Source organism: Neofelis nebulosa, chromosome 12, assembly GCF_028018385.1.
Source record: "Neofelis nebulosa isolate mNeoNeb1 chromosome 12, mNeoNeb1.pri, whole genome shotgun sequence".
Classification (NCBI taxonomy): Eukaryota; Metazoa; Chordata; class Mammalia; order Carnivora; family Felidae; genus Neofelis; species Neofelis nebulosa.
In genome coordinates, this window is record NC_080793.1 from 72,233,005 (window position 1) to 72,252,450 (window position 19,446).

The window sequence follows — 19,446 nt, forward strand, 5'->3', positions numbered from 1 at the left end:
CACATCTTTCAAATACACTAATAGTGCACTTTCTAGTAGTGGAAATAGTCACAAATACAATTCTCTTCCACCTCCTACTACGATAAACATGGTGACGCTTCTTAACACAGAACCGGACACAGAGGAGCATAAATATATCAATACCTGCAATTTAAGGCAATTACGTGAGAGTTTCTGCCTAATAAAAAACATGTAATCCGCCTGCTGTAGAGACTCACCTCCTGCTATCCGGGATCCTGAAAGGTGGGACAAATGGTTCTGCCTCTTCCTCTCCGTCCAGAAGGCCTCAATTGGCTCATATCCGGGGTTCCCCTCTGAACCATTCCTACTAGACTCAAGCTAGATCCAAAGAGCAATTAAAGCTCTTGTGGCTCCTTTGAAAACAACTGGCAGACTGTGAGCATCCTACCAGTTACCGGTTTCGCAGGGAATCAGAAATGAGGATTCCTAATTTAGGGTACGAACTTGCATCTTGAAGCCTCACTCTCCTGACTGGTGCAGGCATTTCCAAGACACTGGCGTCTAGGGGCTGCAAGGCCCACGTGGTCACCATCTGCACCCCCAACCCGTGCAGTAACATCGGCGCTTAACACTACTCAAAACTTCATTTGATCATTCCAGGCCTCAGGACCACCCCTATGAGATATTTTATCTCTGCACCTAGAGATGACGTCTGAGAAAGGCTTCTTGGGCAAGACCAGGCAGCTGGTGTAAAGTGACGTCTTAACATCAGCCAATATCGCCGCTACAGTCCACACTAGGTTCACCGGCGCAAGCCCCATCCAGTGACCCTGGCAAAGGGGGCCCCGCGGCCCAGGCGCAGCCCCACCCCCGGGCGTCAGCACGTTTTCCCAGGCAGCAGCCTCCCGTGGGAGGGAGTCAGGGGTCGCGCAGCCTGAAGGAGCAACCGCCAGGATGGAAATGGCAGACTTTGGGAAGGATCCCTCTGTCAGCGCAGGAGACCAGGTCATTCCAGCATCCAGAAACCTTCGTCAAAATCTATCTTGGAGGCAAACAAAACTCTCCTCTTCCAGAAGTGATGGACACAGATTCCAGAAGTCTGAGGTGAGAGGGCTAACCGTTAGACTGCCCAACATGGCCGCCGTCGCCAGGGCAAACACCACAACCTCTCGGGGCCGCCCCTGGGGGTGGCTCCCGGGACCGTTCGCCCCTGATATGGCTAGCCCTGAACGTCGCCACGCCTCTGTGCGTGTCCCCAGCAGGACGTGGCCCCGCCCTTGGTGCCGCTCCCTTTGGGCGCGGAGCCGCCCCTGCGTGTAACTCCCTGGGCCCTACTCGCCCCGCTGCGTGGCTCTCCTGGACGTCGCCACGCCTCTGCGCCTGTCCTTCAGGGGCCTTGGCCCCGCTCTGGGCGCAGCTCGCTTTGGGGGCGGAGCCGCCCCGGAGTGTGACTGGCCTCTGCACGTGGCCCAAGGCCAGACCGACCTCCCCTGGGAAAAGCCTCCCTTTGCTCCTACTTCCCGCCAGAGGTTTTCGAGCTCCGTTGCATCTGCCAGCCAGACTGTGGTGAGGTACGCATGGTTCGGTCCTCTGGAAAAGCAGATGACTAAGCCAAACATTCCAGCACAGTGGGAAAAGTGTTCTAAATTGGGAAGCCGGGACAGATCCCCAGGGAACCCTTCACAGTATAATAGCAAGGAAAGAGGAAAGAAGGGATGGGGATTCACGTTTTGGTTTTGTTACTCTTTCATATCTGCTAGCGATGAAAAGATCCGGTGACTTCTCATTTCCCGGTGGTGATCCAGCACCCATGCTGGACGAGTGAGGATTGTGGCGAAATTGTAGGCGAGTGAAACCGTTCTGAGCGCTTAGGCAAAAGAATTGACTGAGGAACCGTCCTAGAAGCTCCACGAAGACAGGGAGCTTTGTTTCCTTCCCCGTGCGCCCCCAATGCTTAGAAGAAAGTCCAGTACACAGTAAACACCGAGGGAATGAATGGATTGTCTTCAGGCAGTGTTGGAGCTGACCACTGGTATGGAACATTTACGGTGGCATCAGTTACTTTCTTGTGTGGCTTTATCCAAGAGGGGTCAGCCCCTTATCGGAAGACGGGTCTAAAAAGGACAGAACTGACTTTGGCAAGGGTGACAGATGAAAGGCAAGTGGGGAAGGCTGTTGAGAGTAGAGCTCTTTCGGTTTGGGATTAACGAAGTTTTCCTTGGAGAGGGAAGAAATGAAGAAAAACGCTGTCAGAGGCCCAGGGAGACGTATAAAGTGGCTTGTGGTTCCTGCTGAATAGGTTGAAGAATTGGCATACTGAGGGCATAAACTGAAAGAAGAAAACCGGGTGGAATGTCAGACTGCTTTTTCAGGAGGCAGAAGTGTTCCCGGTGATAAGTTCTGGGCTACGGCCACAACTAGACTGGAATGCAGGTAAAGGGCTCTAGGATGAGAAGGGGTAGACAGTGAGAGGACGGATTATGGGATGGTCTGTCCACATGGATGTTGGGGCCTCTGACTGATTGCTACCACCTCAAGTTCCTGTCCTGGGCCCCATCCCACTTCTGGCCTGTCCCAGGGTCTGTGCAGAATCAGCATTTCCTACAACTCCCAAGCATTAGTCAGTGGCATAACTCCGGACAAGAAGGCAGAACTGGGGCAGTGAGAGAGAGGGATGTAGCCGACCTGGTTTTGTTTTGACACCCAGCATTCACTCACCTTCTGGAAATAGTCCCTCTGTTGACCCCCAGGGAATTAACCCCATTCTCAGTCTCAGTCCATGTAAAGATGGAGTTGTCTTTCCCAGACGGTCTTATTTTAAGATGGGTGTATAACTCAAGGCTTGGCCAAAAGATGGTTTTATGCTTTTTGGCAGCAGTGACTGGTCGGGGACGGCATGTGACCCAGCTGGAGACAGTAAGGCACAATGGGACTTTTGCAGGGACTATGAGAGAGACAACCCATTTTCAGCTCTACTTAGTGCTTGAAAAGTACACATGAAGGTACAAAATGACAGACAGAAAGTCAGTCCGGAATATAGTGCCAAGAAACGGATACAAACTGAACCTTGATGGCATCAACTGAGCCCCAACTTGAACCGTCCTGCCTGACGCCAGCCTTACTGCTAGATTTTCTCAGGTACCCGAGTCAACAGATTCTCTTTCTTAAGTCAGTCCCATTGTTTTCGCTGTCATTGACAGCCAAATATTCCTCACAGTGCAAGGGCACTCTCCATCCTAGCTCCCTCTTCCCATGCTAGCATACTAAATATATATTACCTTCTCTGTTCTCCAGATTGCCCTTCTACAAGAGGGGATTAAGAAACCCACTGTGAAGGATCGTAAATATTAAATGGGAAAATACACATAAAAGCATGTTTTGCAAAATTGAAGTGCAATAAGCATTGCCTAATTTTTCGGAATTAAATTAAATCTTGTTCAAAGCCCCCATGTCAAAGGAAGGCATCCTATATTAGTCATGACTGTCAGTGGGGTTGGTGGGGGAGGATTTTGCTATCAAGCAAATATTTGCTATCAGGCAAGTAAGTATATACCAAAGAGCCTCTGTGATTAAGCCCACCATGGTTGCTACTGGGATGGTCATTGTCCAAGCTCATTTGGCCCATTGAAAGGCAGCTGGTTGTAGAGCCTCTATTCCGAGCGCGGGCAATGTGGTGTTTTGTGGCAGCTCCCAAATAATGGGGCTTGATGATTCATCGTCTCAGCAAACATCATTTCATCCTTTGAAAGAATTGTCTTGTCTCCTAGAGAACTGCCACACAGAACCATCCACGTAAGGAACACATCTTTACATCATTATGATCAAGTCGCTGGACCACTGGTACCTTAAGCAACTCTCCTTTCACCCTAGCATTTCTGTCATCCCGTCTCTCCTCTCTCCTGAGGACACTTGGCCAGATTTTCATCTCACTTATAAGAGTCTTGAGAGGACTGTGCGATACGTGCCTCGCAACTTCTCTTTGGGGTCAGAAAACATGAAGGCCATTTGTGACCCCTGAGAGGAGAAGCCCAGAGCTTCCTGTAAGACTAAAGGGGATGTTAACTTTTTATTCCTTTTGGAGTCACCTCTGACAGGGAATAGAGAGGAAGCATTCAATAGTTTGGTCAATTATCCTGCCTCAAATGAAGGTTACCCAAACTTGGAAAGAATCCCTACAGAGGAAAATGACCCACTCTTGTCATTGCCAGCCCAGCCTCCACCCCAGGGGGAAGCACTGCTTCACTTAATTTTTATTTCATGTTCATTTATTTGTGAGAGAGAGAGAGAGAGAGACTGAGCCCAAGCGGGGAAGGGCAGAGAGAAAGGGAGACACAGAATCCTAAGCAGGCTCCAGGCTCTGAGCTGTCCACACAGAGCCCGACGGGGGGCTCAAACTCACGAACTGTGAGATCATGACCTGAGCTGAAGTCAGATGCTCAAGCAACTCAACAGCCCGGGTGCCCCCACCGATACACTTCTGTAATAATCGGTTCTTTCCCTGCTCCCCGACCCCACCTATGAAGGAAGGAATAGACCTTGAGTCGCCTGGGAGAGAAGGAGGCAGCCTCCACAAGTCTCTGAACCTGCCACTTCACCTGCCTAATGAAGACCGTATGTGCCCTTGGGACACAGGAAAATACCCTGATTTAGTCTCTGATGCAGGGCCAATGGAAGTCCTAGGGGAAAAGCCTCAAGAGAAGAGCCCCTTCTCGAGGCCTGAGCTCCTTCACTGCGACTGCTGATTGGGACACAGTTCTCAATGTTAATCCCTCTGAAGGCTGCCTCTATGAACTTGATTGCCTTAGGCGGCACCTGACAGCAGAAAAGTTCCCAGTGCCTGAAGCTGGGATCTGGGGTCCCCATGGCCAATCCGTATCAACGTATCAACGTACCAATCAATTCATGCATTTTGGCAACCCTGACATTAGGTTTGGAGTTAGATTTAAGGTTGTAAAAATTCAGGTAGCCCATTCCCACTGCATTATAAGTCAGTGAAAATTCTTGAGGCGCAACACTATATCATGTAAATGATACTCCCCCGGCTTCTCATAACACAGCGATACTTGAGAGTAGGCACAAAGCCCATCTTTTTCTGGAAAAATTGATCATCTGTCCAGTCATTTTTCAGCAAATACAATTTCTTGCTTTTTATGACAGTACTGCTTTCCTATAGGAACAAGAATCTGAAGAAGGGGCAGTAGTAATCCTAGAAGCCGAAGAAAAGTATAAGATCATTCATGGATGGTACTACCATATCATTTAGACAGATGACGTCCTGGATGTTCTGAGTATGCAAATTCTGTCTCGTTAACTCATTCAATATTTTCTCAGAATGGAGGCGATGGACACTAGGTGTGACTTGTCATGTGACCCCAGGCCATTAACTCAACCCCTTTAAACCACGACATCTCCCTTGGTTAGAAGTCCTCAAGCCATAGGTACATGGAAGATATCCCAAGATGGGAGTTACATCCCAAGATGTTCTAAGATCCCAGTGCTAGCTTTCCCATCAGTTGGGCGACTCATTCTCTCTGATGTGCTAGGTTGAAGAATCAAATTTGAACTCAGAGATGTGCTATACTAAATATATTAATAATAGGAATTGAGTCTTGCAGCCTGTAGGGTTTGCTACCTCTCTCGGTTTGTCTATATCTACAGAAGCTGAAGGTTACTTCCTTAGCCCTAAGGCCTGGGAGCTAGGGCAAAGTGGAGAAAGTGGTAGAGATAGGATGAGCCATACTGCACCTAAGCTTTCTTCCCCTCTTAAGTCTGAATGCTGGGGAGTCAGGTGCTTGCAAGTGTTCATTTTACTTTACTTTCAGGATGACCCCACACCAACTTTCCCTCTGTATCACCTGTTCTTCCTTCTTTGGATGCTCCAATCTGTTGGATGTTTTGTTACCAGCTGCCATTCCACATAGCCATTAAACAGCTTTGACCTTGAGGACATGGATATGGATGAGGAGAAGGATCCAGTTGGCACCTTTGGCCCCTTTTGCTTCAGTGGACTGAGTAGGGCGTCCAAGAAGGAACCCTTGCCTTAGGAAGACTCCTAAGATTCCAATGATCCCCACCTCCTGAAGTTTACAATTGTGGGTAATTACCCCTCCCCTTGAGCACTGGTTGACCTTAGTGATTTGTCTCCAACAGAATAAAGGAAAGGTAATGGGATGCCACTTCCATTATTAGTTTATAAAAGATTATAACTTCTGTCTTGTTTGAAAACTCTCTCCTGGTTTTGATGAAGGAAGTTGCTGTGTCAGAGAAACCCACGTGACCAGGAACCAGCAAACTCCCACCCAGGGCCAACAGGGTATTGAGGACCTCACGCCAACAGGCTTTGAGACATGCATCCTGCCAACAACTGTAAATGAATACAGAAGTGGTTCCTTCCCCAATCACGCCTTCACATGAGAACCTAGCCTCAGCTGACACCTTAGTGACAGCCTTCTGAGAGACCCTGAAGCAGAAAATCCAGATAGGCCTGGCCTGAGATTCTGACCCACAAAAGTTGTCAGATGATAAATATGTATTTTTAAGCCACTAAATTTTGGGATATCCATTACACAGCAACTCATAACTAATGCACCTCTAAATTACTGTCACTTTGGTGTAAAATGTAGCATGTCTGGGAAAGCAGGCGCCATATAGGAGCACAGCTTCCCTGACAACATCCTGGAGGTGCTGTCTTCACGCTCAAAGACGATCTTGTGTTCTCTTAGGCCAGAATGGTATCCCTGTGCTCTCATAAGCCCTGAGTAGTCTCCGGGAGGTGACGCCTACATGCCATAGTACCTCCTCGCACCCTACAGCTGAATATATGTCAGGATAGTTTGGGAGCAGATGAACAAACAGGTGGAGCCAAGGTGTAGACTTTAAGGGGTTTTCTCACTTGGTGAAGGCCTGAACGTTTTCAGAGTAAGCCTTTTGTACACTTTATGAAAACAATTCTACGTTTTAAATACAGGACACCTGAGCAGGATCAAATAAAGGGCCCCAGGATAAAACTGAGAAGTCCACTGTCAAGCTTCTTACAAGGGACCAGTATGGATGTAGAAGCCCAAAGAGGAAATCGGTAAGAGCTGAACTCACTTCTTCCTTTCCCAAAGCACAAGTCCCCCCTCCTATACGCCACCACCCCACAATCCCAGTGCACTACACAGAAACACCCCCACTCTCTATTAGAACAAACGTTTATTGAGGAGGATTAATATTCTTGGTTGTGCTGAAGAAAGATTGTTCTGATCAGAGGATATGTTATCGTGAAAACTGTGAGGCTTTCTCAACAAGGACTAAACGATTTCTTTAGGGAAATTTCTTCTCCCTCAAAGTGCTGGAGAAGCATTTTCTGCTTGAGTAGAAGAGTCAAATGTCTGAACAGAGTACTTTCATCAGCGGTGAGGGGGATGCAAGGACCTGGCATACTTGATGCACACAGGTGGGGCCTAGGTGATGCACGGGCTCCCTGGAGGACAGAGAAGAAGCGAGTTGGCTTGGAGTTAATAGCTGCTTCTTGAAGGCCCCAACTTTCTGGGGAATTCCGGTCCTGTGTCTGTTCTGCCTGACACTTGTAAGACACTTCTGTTCGCAGAGACGGCTTCTTGGCTACAGAACTCGATCCTGGCCCGTTTGCCGTGTGGTGTGTCAGAGAAAGCCTGATAGTTGGAGGGATGCCTCTTGTCAGGCCCTGCCTGGGCCTGGAGTTCTTCCTTCTGCTGGCTTAACTCTGAGGCCTCAGATTCATACCTACCTGCCACCTTCACACCTAGGATCTTCCCAGTGGCAATCATGAGCTCATGAACTTCAGGAGGCCCAGCACTCACAAGAGCAGTCAGTTACACTTTCAACTGGGTCTCGGTGCTGGCAACTTTCCTGCTTTGTGATTTTTTTCATGGCCTTGATCCACTTGATACATCGCCTCATCTTTTTTTCTGAAGTACCTCTCGGGAAGAAACTGTTCATTCTGTGACAGAGGTGAGGAAGCACTCTCTAATTTTCTGTCCTCAACACGGTGGCTCTTCTTTCTGGCTACCGATGTCCCTACCCCTGAATCCTCCCTTCTACATTTTCCTGCTTTGGAACCCTGAGGTCTCACTTTCTCTGCACTGTTTCTTTGTGGAAAATTCTTAGGCTGGCACTTACCTAAGACCAGCTTAGAGGGCCAGGACTCCTGCTGCTGCTCCGTGCTGTGTTGTCCTCCAAGTGGACATGCAGCACCTGGGACGCTCCCATATCTCCACTACAGTCACTCTGGGACTGAGTCAGTGAGGCCTTGGACGTCAAGCTGTCGGAAGTAAGGGGCATGCCAGTGGCATCCATGCTTGAGCTTGATTGTGGTCCTCCCTCTACAGTTTCAACTTTAACTCACTAAGGAGCTGTCTTTTAAGGTCTGATAGTTTAGAATCTTGGGGAGCCAGTGTTTTTGGTGAGGGCTGTTCAGTGGTCGGCACAGCTTCTACCTTACTCAAATTGACATTTGTCATTTTGGAGCTTTCCAACTCACTGGTTGTCAAGACTTCACAAGATTGGGATTGAAGAGTACACAGCTCCTCGGTGTTGAATACACCCCTGGACAAGTTGTGCTTTGCAACATGGTCTAAATTCTTCTGCACCATCACTCTGCCCTGAGCCATTTCAGTTCCATCACCAGGACTCACATTCTCATCCTTTGGCTCATGTCCAGCTTCAGCTTGCTTTGGGGGTACCTCTGGGCCACATCTGCTGTCTAGTACAGCCACCCTCGGTCTCACTTGAGCTATGATGCTGTGTGTAAGGGACTGGAAAGTCTGACTTCCATACGCAGCTGTCTGGATACCCTGTGCAAGCTCATGGTTGGTGTCAGAGAGTGATGCTTTCAGGGCCCTCTGTCCTTCATTGCCCATAGGTGACATGGCAGGGAGAGAATGATCCAGGGTGGGGACTGAATTTGGTGTTCTCATCCTGTTGCCATGAAAAGTTTTAGAGCTTCTCTCACGGGGGTTAGAAAACTCAGCTATGCATCGCTGAGGAGGGAATGTCTAAATGGGGAAGAGGCCATGTTGTGGCTTCTCTCAACATACAGAATTTTATGGATTCAAGAACCCTGAGCAGTAGACCCCACCTCTGACTCATCCGAAATCTTACAATATGGGCCTCTAGCAGCCGTCGGGTATCGGGATTGAGAAAGGAAGGCTCCAGAATGGTAATCTGGCAGCAAACCCTACCCACCATTGTCTTTTTTGACTTGTGGTTTCCATTTTAGTCTGGGAACTCCCACACAAAGGCAGTGCATTGTCATCAGCCAGCCATGAACAACACACACCTGTAAGAATCCTACCCGCAGTAATCTACCAAAATTTCTTGTTCAAATGTAACGTAAGGTCAGATTTCATTTGGTTCTGGTCTGTGTCCCTCCTTGAGACATTTAGCAATTCATTCCCTGAGTGACTCCTTGAATGACACACACAGTTACTTTTGCCTCCAAAGAAGCCCTAAGACCCTTCGCTAGGTAACATTCTGAGACCCTTTGTGGGCTGCCTTCTGGGCTCTTCTTTAGATTTACCCAAGATCCTCATCATGTTCATCCTTAGCTGGACCTCTGTTGGGACCCTCTCATGGAAACTTCCTGGGAAACTCAATTCAGTCTTTGCTAGATCGTTGCTACTGTGGCCCTGGAGCTCAGAGAATTTTGAGCAAACATGTCTGCTTTTTTGCTGAGACATTTCTGTTCGTGTACACTGAGGCTCCATCAGTGCTAGAGACTCTAGATTTCTACAGGCATGCAGGCACCAGCATGGGATTACCTTCCTCGGACCGTGAAACTCCAGTCTCTCCTGGGGTTCACAGGTAATATGGAAATGGCCAGGAATGATGGAGCCTGGTATACCGGCATGGGATGACCGGCTAACCAATGAAAAGTTGGGGGCTTGAGGACAAATGGCTTCAGGAGATCTTGGGAACCCAGGGACTAAACCCCACAAACTTTCCTGGTGCTTCTTCAACACGTGCCATGGCACATGCTGGTTTTCAGTCAAGATAGGAGAGTCTGACTCATTCTTGGATCCTTGGAAAAACACTCCACAGTCCCTATTCTGGGGTGAAGAAGACTATGGTATGATTGGTAGGCGAGGTTGAAGGTGGGCCTGGGGGTTCACCTGAGTGAAAGGTAGCGGCTGGGATTGGGACAAGTTTTGAGGCCAGGGTCGGGAATATAAACCGGGGAGAGGAAGGCGATGGGAATGAGGGTGGAGTAGAACTTCTTGATCCTGCATTTTGACTGCGGAAGCATTACGGCATCCATTGAATAAGACAAAGTGAGACCCTAGTGGGGAAGTACTAGTAGAAACCAGGAGAGTGGCTACTAAGGACTCACTATGCAAGGAGGGAAGACCCCAGACGAGCTGGCTATATTTCTGATACAAGTTTTCCCCCAAACACTTGAGATCAAGGAGCTGCTGACAAATGCTCAGGTGCTCTGGTTTGCCTTCAACATTCCAGCCAGTTTTGGGGGCTGTGGTGATCTGTACATCGAAGGGCTGCAGTGAATTCACTGAAGATGTCCTTTGGTATTCTGGCCACGTGTGTTTTGAAAATGGTCCCTCTTCTTTTTCTTTCTTCTCCAAAATCTGGAAAGGCATTCTCTTTTTCATTTGTCTCTCTAAGACTGCCTGTATGTTAAGGTCAAGGAAAGAAACTCCACTGGCCTCCTTGTGCCTGTTAGCAGGGTCTCCCCAGAGATGGGTTTCTGGTAGATGGAAGTAATCTTGCTCTTGCTGAAAATTAGAGTGTGACAATGTGGGGAGGAACATGTTCTGTGCATGAGCCTGCCAACAGGAGAATCCGGAAATTGACAGGCTTAAATGACCACTACCTCTGATTGTTCGGGTACAAGTGGACCATCCACCAGGGCTATCTGGAGATGAGTTCTCTGGAACAGGCTTCAAGGAGATTGAAATCGATTTAGATTGAGTCGCAGTTAAAGTGCAGTCTGGTGGTGGTGAAACAGACAGGGCTGGTGTGCATGATGACGAGCAAATGAATCAGTGGGATTCTTTGTCTGGGACAGACGTGGTAAGAGGTTGATGTCTTGGAAATAGGTGGGGTCAAGAGAAAAGATGGTATTCAGAGGTACAGTGGACTCGGCTTGGGCAATAGGATCCCCTTTCTGAATGTCATGTAGTAGGAGAGGGGTAAAGGCAGTGGGTTGGGGTGTAGAATGGCCCATGGGAATCTGGAACTCAAAGGAGGAAAAGACTCTGGTGGCAGAGAGTGACCTGGTCATGAGGATAAGAAAACCTTAGGTGAGAAAAGGGAGGGGTGGTGGGGACGGCTCAGGCAAAAGGGCTGGTTTTAGGTCTCCTGGAGGGACTGCTGTGAAGGCAGGGGATGGACAGAATGATGAGTCTGTCACAGGGGCTGTGGCAGCCAAGGGGATCACAGAGAGAGTAGCGTCTTCCAGGACCTCCAGGAACAGCAGCCGATTGACCTCAGCTGTTGTACTATTACACACCTCACAGAAGGGGTCTGGACATAACAGTTGACGAAAGTGCATGGTATCATGATGCCGGCACAGGGGGCTGCAGGAGACAGGAGGTACAAAGCTGCAGCCACGGCCAAAACAAACATATGTGGCTCTGGCAGTTCTGGCAAAAGTAGTGCCACCCCCCATCCCGAAGGCTTTCCCATTCTGACTCTGAGGATTTTCTATCCCATGTCAACCCCAGGCTTCCCTGAAGCCCTAGAAATTCGTAGACTCTGCTAAAAAAGGTGGGGGTGGGGGTGTCAGGAAAGAAGGTAATGTTTAGTCACCTTTGCAGAAGAGAAATCACCTTTCTTATCTCCTCAACTTTGTTCTGGCAAGTTCTCCAACCTGGGAAACCAGGAGATTGGTGAAGGTCGAAGCAAGAGATATTATGAGAGGCCGATTACAGTGTCATTTAAGAGATACCCTTGGTAGATTGGATTTGGAGAGGCCCAAGAATGAGGATATAAGATCACATAGTCAGTGATAATAATAACAAGACTCACATAGGTATGTTGTTATATAGTTCACAAAGGACTTTCATATATACTATCCCACGTGATCTTGAAAAAAACCCTATGAGGGACATAGGTCAATGATTACTTTCAAGAGGAATCTGAATAGGAATGATGTCTCCAGTCTTTCACAAAGTCAGGAGACAGAAGTTCTGACTCTTGACAGTCACACAGCCACCTTGGGCAGCACCCATTGACCAGGTCCATCACTGCTTTGTGCTCAGGGATGGGCAGAACAAGGAAAACTGAGAAGGGTCTTAGCCCCTGACACCCAGCAAATCTGTCCATCCTTCCTTGATCTCTTAGGTCCCTTAACTTACCTTCCAACTCCACCTATTCACCATTTCATATATTTACCTCAGTGAGATCATCATATTCCACCTGTTTCCCTGATATTACCTGAGACCCTTTTTACTGCTTGGTGATCTCCTTTGGGACCCCACATTGTCGCCGAAGGTTTGCTACGCCCAGAGATCTACATCCCCAAATTCTACTCTGCCTTCAGCTGCAGTTTTCCCCAGTAGTGCATTTTTACTTTTATGAACTGAGAAATATACTGAGAGGCAGCCCTAGCCCCCCATATTTCCTCAAAAGAATCCACACTCACCAAAGCGCATAAGAGAGCAGAGTAGCCTCTACCAAAGAACAGAAAGCATGGCAAAGAGGGACACGGGGGCATGGCGCCCCATGGACCTGTGGCAAACAACTTGAAATCCTTTAGTAATTCTTTTATTTCCCCATACCCCTCTTAGGCTATTCATGCCCTAGAGGGACTCTTCTACCCATACGGTGTCTCACCCTGAGGCTCCCTCTTCTCTCTGCCTAATGCCACCTCTCCCCTCAACATTTGTATTTTTTTTTTATTTTTTAAACTTTATTTTGAGTGACAGAGGGCTTGTGAGCATGAGCGGGGGAGGGGTAGAGAAGAAGAGAGAGAATCCCAAGCAGCCTCCAGCCTGATGGGGGCCTCAATCTCATGAGCCACAAGAGCATGACCTGTGCTGAAATCAAGAGTCGGACCAACTGGTTGGCCTGAGCCACCCAGGCGCCCCTCCCCACAATTTTAATTATCCGTTTGTTACAGAGCAGTAATGTTGAATCACAGCCCACAGGACCAAACTCATCTTAATCTAGGAAGCGGGCTTCTCTTTAGCATAACGTCTCATGAGCGCAATTGTAATTATATGTAACAATACCATTTGGAGTATTTTGAATCACACCTGTGGTTACTTCTTCCGTGAAAAGTTTCATTAGTTTTTCCCAGCATAATTGTTAGCGTTTCACCAAAATACCTATTGACATCTCCATCCATTTTTTAACAATAATGTCATTCTTGTTGATCGTGTATATGTATTCATCTCCACATGCTAGCTAGTCATTTAATAGTTGTACCCCTTACAACTAGCTTCATTGTTTATATTACAGACTGTTGAAATTAAGCCCTGTACCATCTCCTGATTTGACTTGCCTGCATTCTGTCTCTGATGAATCAGTCTTGGCCACAGACACCCAGTTCTTTCCCTCTGATATGAGGAGGGTTTATCAGTAATGGTAACTCCTTCCTTTACCTCTCTTCTCCTGCACCCACAGCTTCACCATTGTCTCTACCCAGAAGGAAGGTGCACTTCAAGCTCAGCCCGCCTGGGGCACATACCTTCCCTTGACTGCAGGAGGTTTCTCTGTTAAGGAAAATCTCTGCACATATCTTTGCATCACTAGTATTGCTTTTTAATAGAAAGCGTGGTCCTGATGGTCCCTAAGCCTCCCAGGACTCACTCACAACTATAACAATATCCTTTAACATCCGGCGAGATCAGTTCCACCAAAAAAAAAAGTTTCTAGGTGAGGAGGGGTTATAAATATGGCACATCGGATATAGTATTCAAAAATGGGCCCTTATTATAAAAAAGCCTAAGAAACTGACCCAGATTAAAGGAAACTAGAGAGACACGGCAACTATGTGTAGTATGTGATTCTAGACCGAATCCTGTAAAGGAAGTTTAAGAAAAACTACACAAAGGACGTTACTTGATTTAAATCCACAAAATTGGGGGCACCAGGATGGCTCAGTGGGTTAAGCATCTGACTCTTGATTTAGGCTCAGGTCATCATCTCACAGTTTCTGGGATCAAGTACCCCCTGGGGCTCTGCGCAGATGTCTCAGGTCCTACTTCGGATCCTCTCTCTCCTGCTCTCTATGCCCCTCCCCTGCCACATGCACATGCACTCTCTCTTCAAAATAAACTTAAAAACATAAAGTGACAAAAATGGAATATGAATGCGAAATTAAAAACTATGTCAATGTTAAACTGTTATCACTGCGATAACTGTGCTGTAAGAGAAACTCTTCTTAAGAAATACACAATGGGGGCGCCTGGGTGGCGCAGTCGGTTAAGCGTCCGACTTCAGCCAGGTCACGATCTCGCGGTCCGTGAGTTCGAGCCCCGCGTCAGGCTCTGGGCTGATGGCTTGGAGCCTGGAGCCTGTTTCCGATTCTGTGTCTCCCTCTCTCTCTGCCCCTCCCCCGTTCATGCTCTGTCTCTCTCTGTCCCAAAAATAAAAAATAAAAAAAAAAAAGAAATACACAATGAAGGGGCGCCTGGGTGGCTCAGTTGTCTAATCGTGCAACTTCATCTCAGGTCGTGAACTCGCGGGCAGTGAATTTGAGTCCCATGTCGGGCTCTGTGCTGACAGCTCAGAGCCTGGAACCTGCTTTGTATTCTGTGTCTCCCTCTCTCCCTGCTCTTCCCCTACTTGCACACTCTTTCTCTCTCAGAACTAAATAAACGTTAAAATTTAAAAAAAAAAAATTACACAGTGAAATATTGAGGGTGAAAGTACATGATGCATGAAATATATTCTCAAATGTTCAAGAACATATGTATGTTTTTCACACATGTATCTGTGTGTTCGTGTGGAGAGAGAAGGGAAAGGAGGAAAGCAGACAGAAATTGTAAATAGTTCAAACTGTTAGTAGGTAAATCTGGGTAAAGGGTATATGGCTCTACCATCTATGCGACTTCTCCACAATTTATTTTCAAATATATATACTTTAAAAATGAATATAACCCAACCTTTGAGATTTCTGGCTTTGATTCCAGGAGCTGCTGCCGCCACCATACCCAGACCCCAGAAGTGCGCAATGCCAACTTTAAAACGGTTGTCTCGAGCTCTGTCCCAGACGAGAACCCTGGGATGGTCTGCACATATGAAGCATGCTAACGTTTCACCAAGGTTTTAACAAAATACTGGCAAAGAACAACCCCATTCAAAACCAAAAAAAGAAAAAATATTTTAGAAATTATACACAAATAAAACAAACAAAAAGAACAAAACGTCATCATGTATACTACATGGAACCCCTAACGTCTTTTTTATCTAGTGCTTCCAGGTTATTGTCTTCTGGGTTCTGCGGTGTGAATTGGTTTGCTAGCACCTCATTTGCTCTGCTAGTCAGTTACTGCTCCTCCACCAGATTCCCATCTTCCAAAAATGTGTTGACATCTTTTTCCTTACCCGCTCCCCTTTTTTGTCATCCGTAAGTACTTCTTTTCCACAGCTTTATTGAAATATATTTCACATACCATGTAATTCACCCATTTGACGTGGATAAGTCCGTGATTTTCAGTATATGCACAGACATGTGCATCACAATTCTAAAACATTTCCATGACTTCAGAGAAAACCACCTGCAACCTTTTGCCTATCATTCCCCTGTCCCCTCAGCCCCCCTCCACCCCACCTCCAGGCCCCAGCTCTAGGCTGAATCTACTTTCTGTCTCCCGGTTTCCCTATTCTGGACATTTCATGTGAATGGAATCATGTGTGGTCATTTCTGACTGGCTTCTTTCACTGAACATGTTTTCAAGGTTCATCCATGTTGTGGCATGTATTGGTCTTTTTATTGCCAAAAAATACATCGTGTGGGTATGTCCTGTTTTATTTACCCATTTATCAGTTGATGCATGTTTGTGTTGTTTCCATCTGGTGACGTTATGAATAATATAGCTGTGAACATTTGTATACAAGTTTTTGTGTAGACCTCTGTTTTCAGTGCTCTCGAGTAGACACCTAGGAGTCATCTGCTGGGTTATACGATAACTGGATGTTTAACATTTTGAGCAACTGCCAGACTGTTTTCCAAAACAGCTGCAATAGTTTCCATTCCCACCAGCATCATATGGGGTTCTAAATTCTCCACAGTCCCACCAACACTTGGATTATCTTTTTGATTCTAGCCATCCTTGTGGGTGTGAAGTGCTGTGAAATACTGGTTTTGATTTGCATTTCCCTGATGGCTAATGGCATCGAGCAGTTTTTCATCTAATCTTTTACTTTTAATGGCCTTTGGGGAAAGAGAGGAGTGTTTGATCTACTGTGTGTAACTTGAAACACAATAGTTCATTTTAAAAGTGGCGGGAAAAGTTTTTCTTCTAAATATTTGAAAACGCATAGAGCAGTGTTGAGTCTTTATCAACATGTATAGTGTTCTTCTATACTTTTTGCATGTTATACTTACTCTGTGATGAAGGGACAGTGAGATCGTGCCCTGAATTTGCTCTGTAAGATTACTTCTCGTGTGGAGGTGAGGAATTCACTCAAAGGGCTCCTAGGGTTGACTGCAAGGCAGAGCAGAAGTGATTGCCAAAGTGCCTATAAGCTCAGTGCTTTTTTGTCACCAATGCTGCGTACATCTGTTGTGAATAAGTATGGTCCACAGGTGATAAATATCAAAGAAATGTGAGCGCTTTGGCATGGGCACATAGCATATGTCTTAGAGATGGATGGCGAGAGGTTTATTTGTTTATGTGTGTTTATTTTGAGACACAGAGAGAGAGAGCACGAGGGGGGAGAGCAGAGAGAGAGGGAGGAGGAGGAGCAGAGAGAATCCCAAGCAGGCTCCACACCAGCAACACAGTGTGTGAGGCTGATGTGAGGCTGGAACTTGTGAACCTGAGATTATTACCTGATCCTAAACCAAGAGTCACATGCTTAACCGACTGAGGAGCCCCTGGATGGGAAGATCTTACAATGGGCTTTTGCACTTTGATCGTAATCACACCTGCCAGATGATAATGGTGCAACTTGGGTGAGGGGCGTGTGGGAAGTTCTATTGTTCTAGCTGCTCTTGTGCATGTTTAAACATTTCTGTAGTAAAAAAGCTGAAAAAAGGAAAAGAGGGAAAGGAGCAGGAGGAGACCTGGCAAGGGAGGCTCAGTCCCATCAAGACTAGAATACAGGGATCTCTCAATAAAGAGTATTTCCTTCGACACTGGGAAGGAAAGAAGAATGGGGAAATATTGTTGGAAGGTTTCGCTGTGTTGTGTTCTGATGAAGAGCTCCCATCTCATGGCTTTCTAGCTCCTCTGTGGACTGTGGTCCAGCACATCTGCAGGGAAGATGAAGAGGGCCTAAGTTGAGGAAAGTGAAGGAAATTTAAAATAGATCTGAGTAGAATTGGCAAGAGAACAGATGAAGGAAATAGTGACCTCACTCCAATTCTTTTGTTTACATGTAAGCCTGGGATAAGTATTTGTGAGATGAATGAATGATTTGCAAGTAGTGCTGGGACTGAATTTCTTGTGCCATCAATAGACTCAATTGTGAGATTTCCAATAGCGATCAGTAACTTGGAGAAAGGTATTTCTAGAAAAAGCAGAGAGACGAGAATTTGCCAGACAAGAAGGACTGAAGGGGATTGGATGGGGCCCATTTGTACTGGAGGTTTTTATTTAAAAATTTTTAATGTTTATTTATTTCGAGAGAGACACGGGGAGAACACAAGTGGGGGAGAGGCAGAGAAGGAGAGACAGAATCCCAAGCAGGTTCTGTGCAGAGCCTGTGCGAGATCATGACCTGAGCTAAGAGCAAGAGTCAGCCGCTAAAATGACTGAGCCACCCAGTCAACGCTGTTTTTTTAATTTTTTTTTAAATGGTTATTTTTCAGGAAGAGAGGGAGAGACACAGAGTGTGAGCTGACGAAGGGGCAGAGAGAGAGACGGAGACACAGAATGCCAAGCAGGCTCCAGGCTCTGGGCTGTTAGCACCGAGCCCCACGTGGGGCTCAAACTCACGGACCACGAGATCATGACCTGAGCCGAAGCTGGACGCTTACCCGACTGAGCCACCCAGGTGCCCCTGGAGCTTTTTAAATGTTGGTTACCTGACAGATGATCAGGAAGACAAGGCCTTGGAACATAGACAACAAGTAGAAAAATGAATGATGTGGAGTTGGTACCAGGGGGCATATAAGCCGGAAGGATAGGAGGAGGAGGTAAAAGGACAGAATGTCAGACTATAATATTCCTGATGGCAGAAGTATTCCCAGTATTAAGATCTACAGGGTGTCAGTAACTGCACCGGATGGGCAGTAAAGGACTCTAAAATGAGATTATGTAGAAACTGGGACACTGGGTTATTGGCTGATCTATCCACATAGATGTTACAACCTCCAGTACTTTCTCTTCATGTTGCCTGCCCTGGGCCCCATCTCACCTATTGTCTCTCTCGGGACCTCCACAGAATCAGACTCTGCATTCGTTCTGTGACCTTAATGTTCAGATACTGTAGGGTCAATGGCATGACCCTTGACAAGAAGGATACCACATTTGTATCTTCTTGTTCAAAGAGGGCGTCAATGGTTTTTTAACACTGAACATTCACTAGGACACTCATTCCATTTTTGAGTTCCAGCCTCATGTGGCATCACCTTCCCTCCAGAATCCTATTGTAAGCGTAGGAGAGTCCTATTGTAAGGGTGGGTAGGTGTGCTGTCTTGGCCAAAAAAAAAAAACCAAAACACAAAAAACAGCATTCCATGGAAAAGCCCCCAATTATCTGTATGCTGGTGCACCGTGTAGAACTCACCTCTGGTTCATAACTTGCAGGTCTTCTGGAGGAGATCTACCTTGGCTCCACTAAGGCCATGAATATCAAAGGTGGTACCTCCGTCGTAATGGGAGAACTGTCCACACTAAAGGCAAGGTCTTGTATATTGCCATCAAGTGTGGAACTTGAGGTCCCCGTCTCCAAAAGGGGGTGCCAAGCTTGACAGCTTCCAGTAGGAAACCCCCATGTCAAGTTTAACATGACCCACACGACAGATGCTTAAGCAGCATGTATGCTGTTCCTCGACCCTACCCCAACCAGCCCAGACACTCCCATTCAGAGTTCACCCACCTGTGGGATCCTCTGGTAACTGGAAGCCACTGTAACACTAGCAGGCAAGAAGGAAACAGTGGCTTAATCATTATGTTCTGAAAACTATACCTGTCTTTGATCCTCCTCAGATAGAGAAGACTTACTCTAAAAGGTATAAAGCGTTCAAAGAGGGTAAAGGAGAGAGCTGCTAAGAGGCAGCAGAACAGAGCCCATCTCCTCAAATTTCATCAGAGAGGAAATGGGCTTGGACTACATGGTCCCCCAAGAGATCCCCCTCAACAGGGGGACTGGTCACCTTGAACCAACACA

General features: G+C 46.9%; 1 long non-coding RNA gene across 1 annotated transcript; it reads left to right on the forward strand.

Moving 5' to 3' along the window:
• Positions 1-715: 715 nt before the first annotated feature.
• On the forward strand, positions 716-19,381 carry LOC131492019 (uncharacterized). Its single transcript, XR_009251780.1, has 4 exons — positions 716-1,065; positions 5,784-6,327; positions 6,929-7,036; positions 17,924-19,381. It is a non-coding gene; the product is annotated as an uncharacterized LOC131492019 (long non-coding RNA).
• The last annotated feature ends 65 nt before the right edge of the window (positions 19,382-19,446 follow it).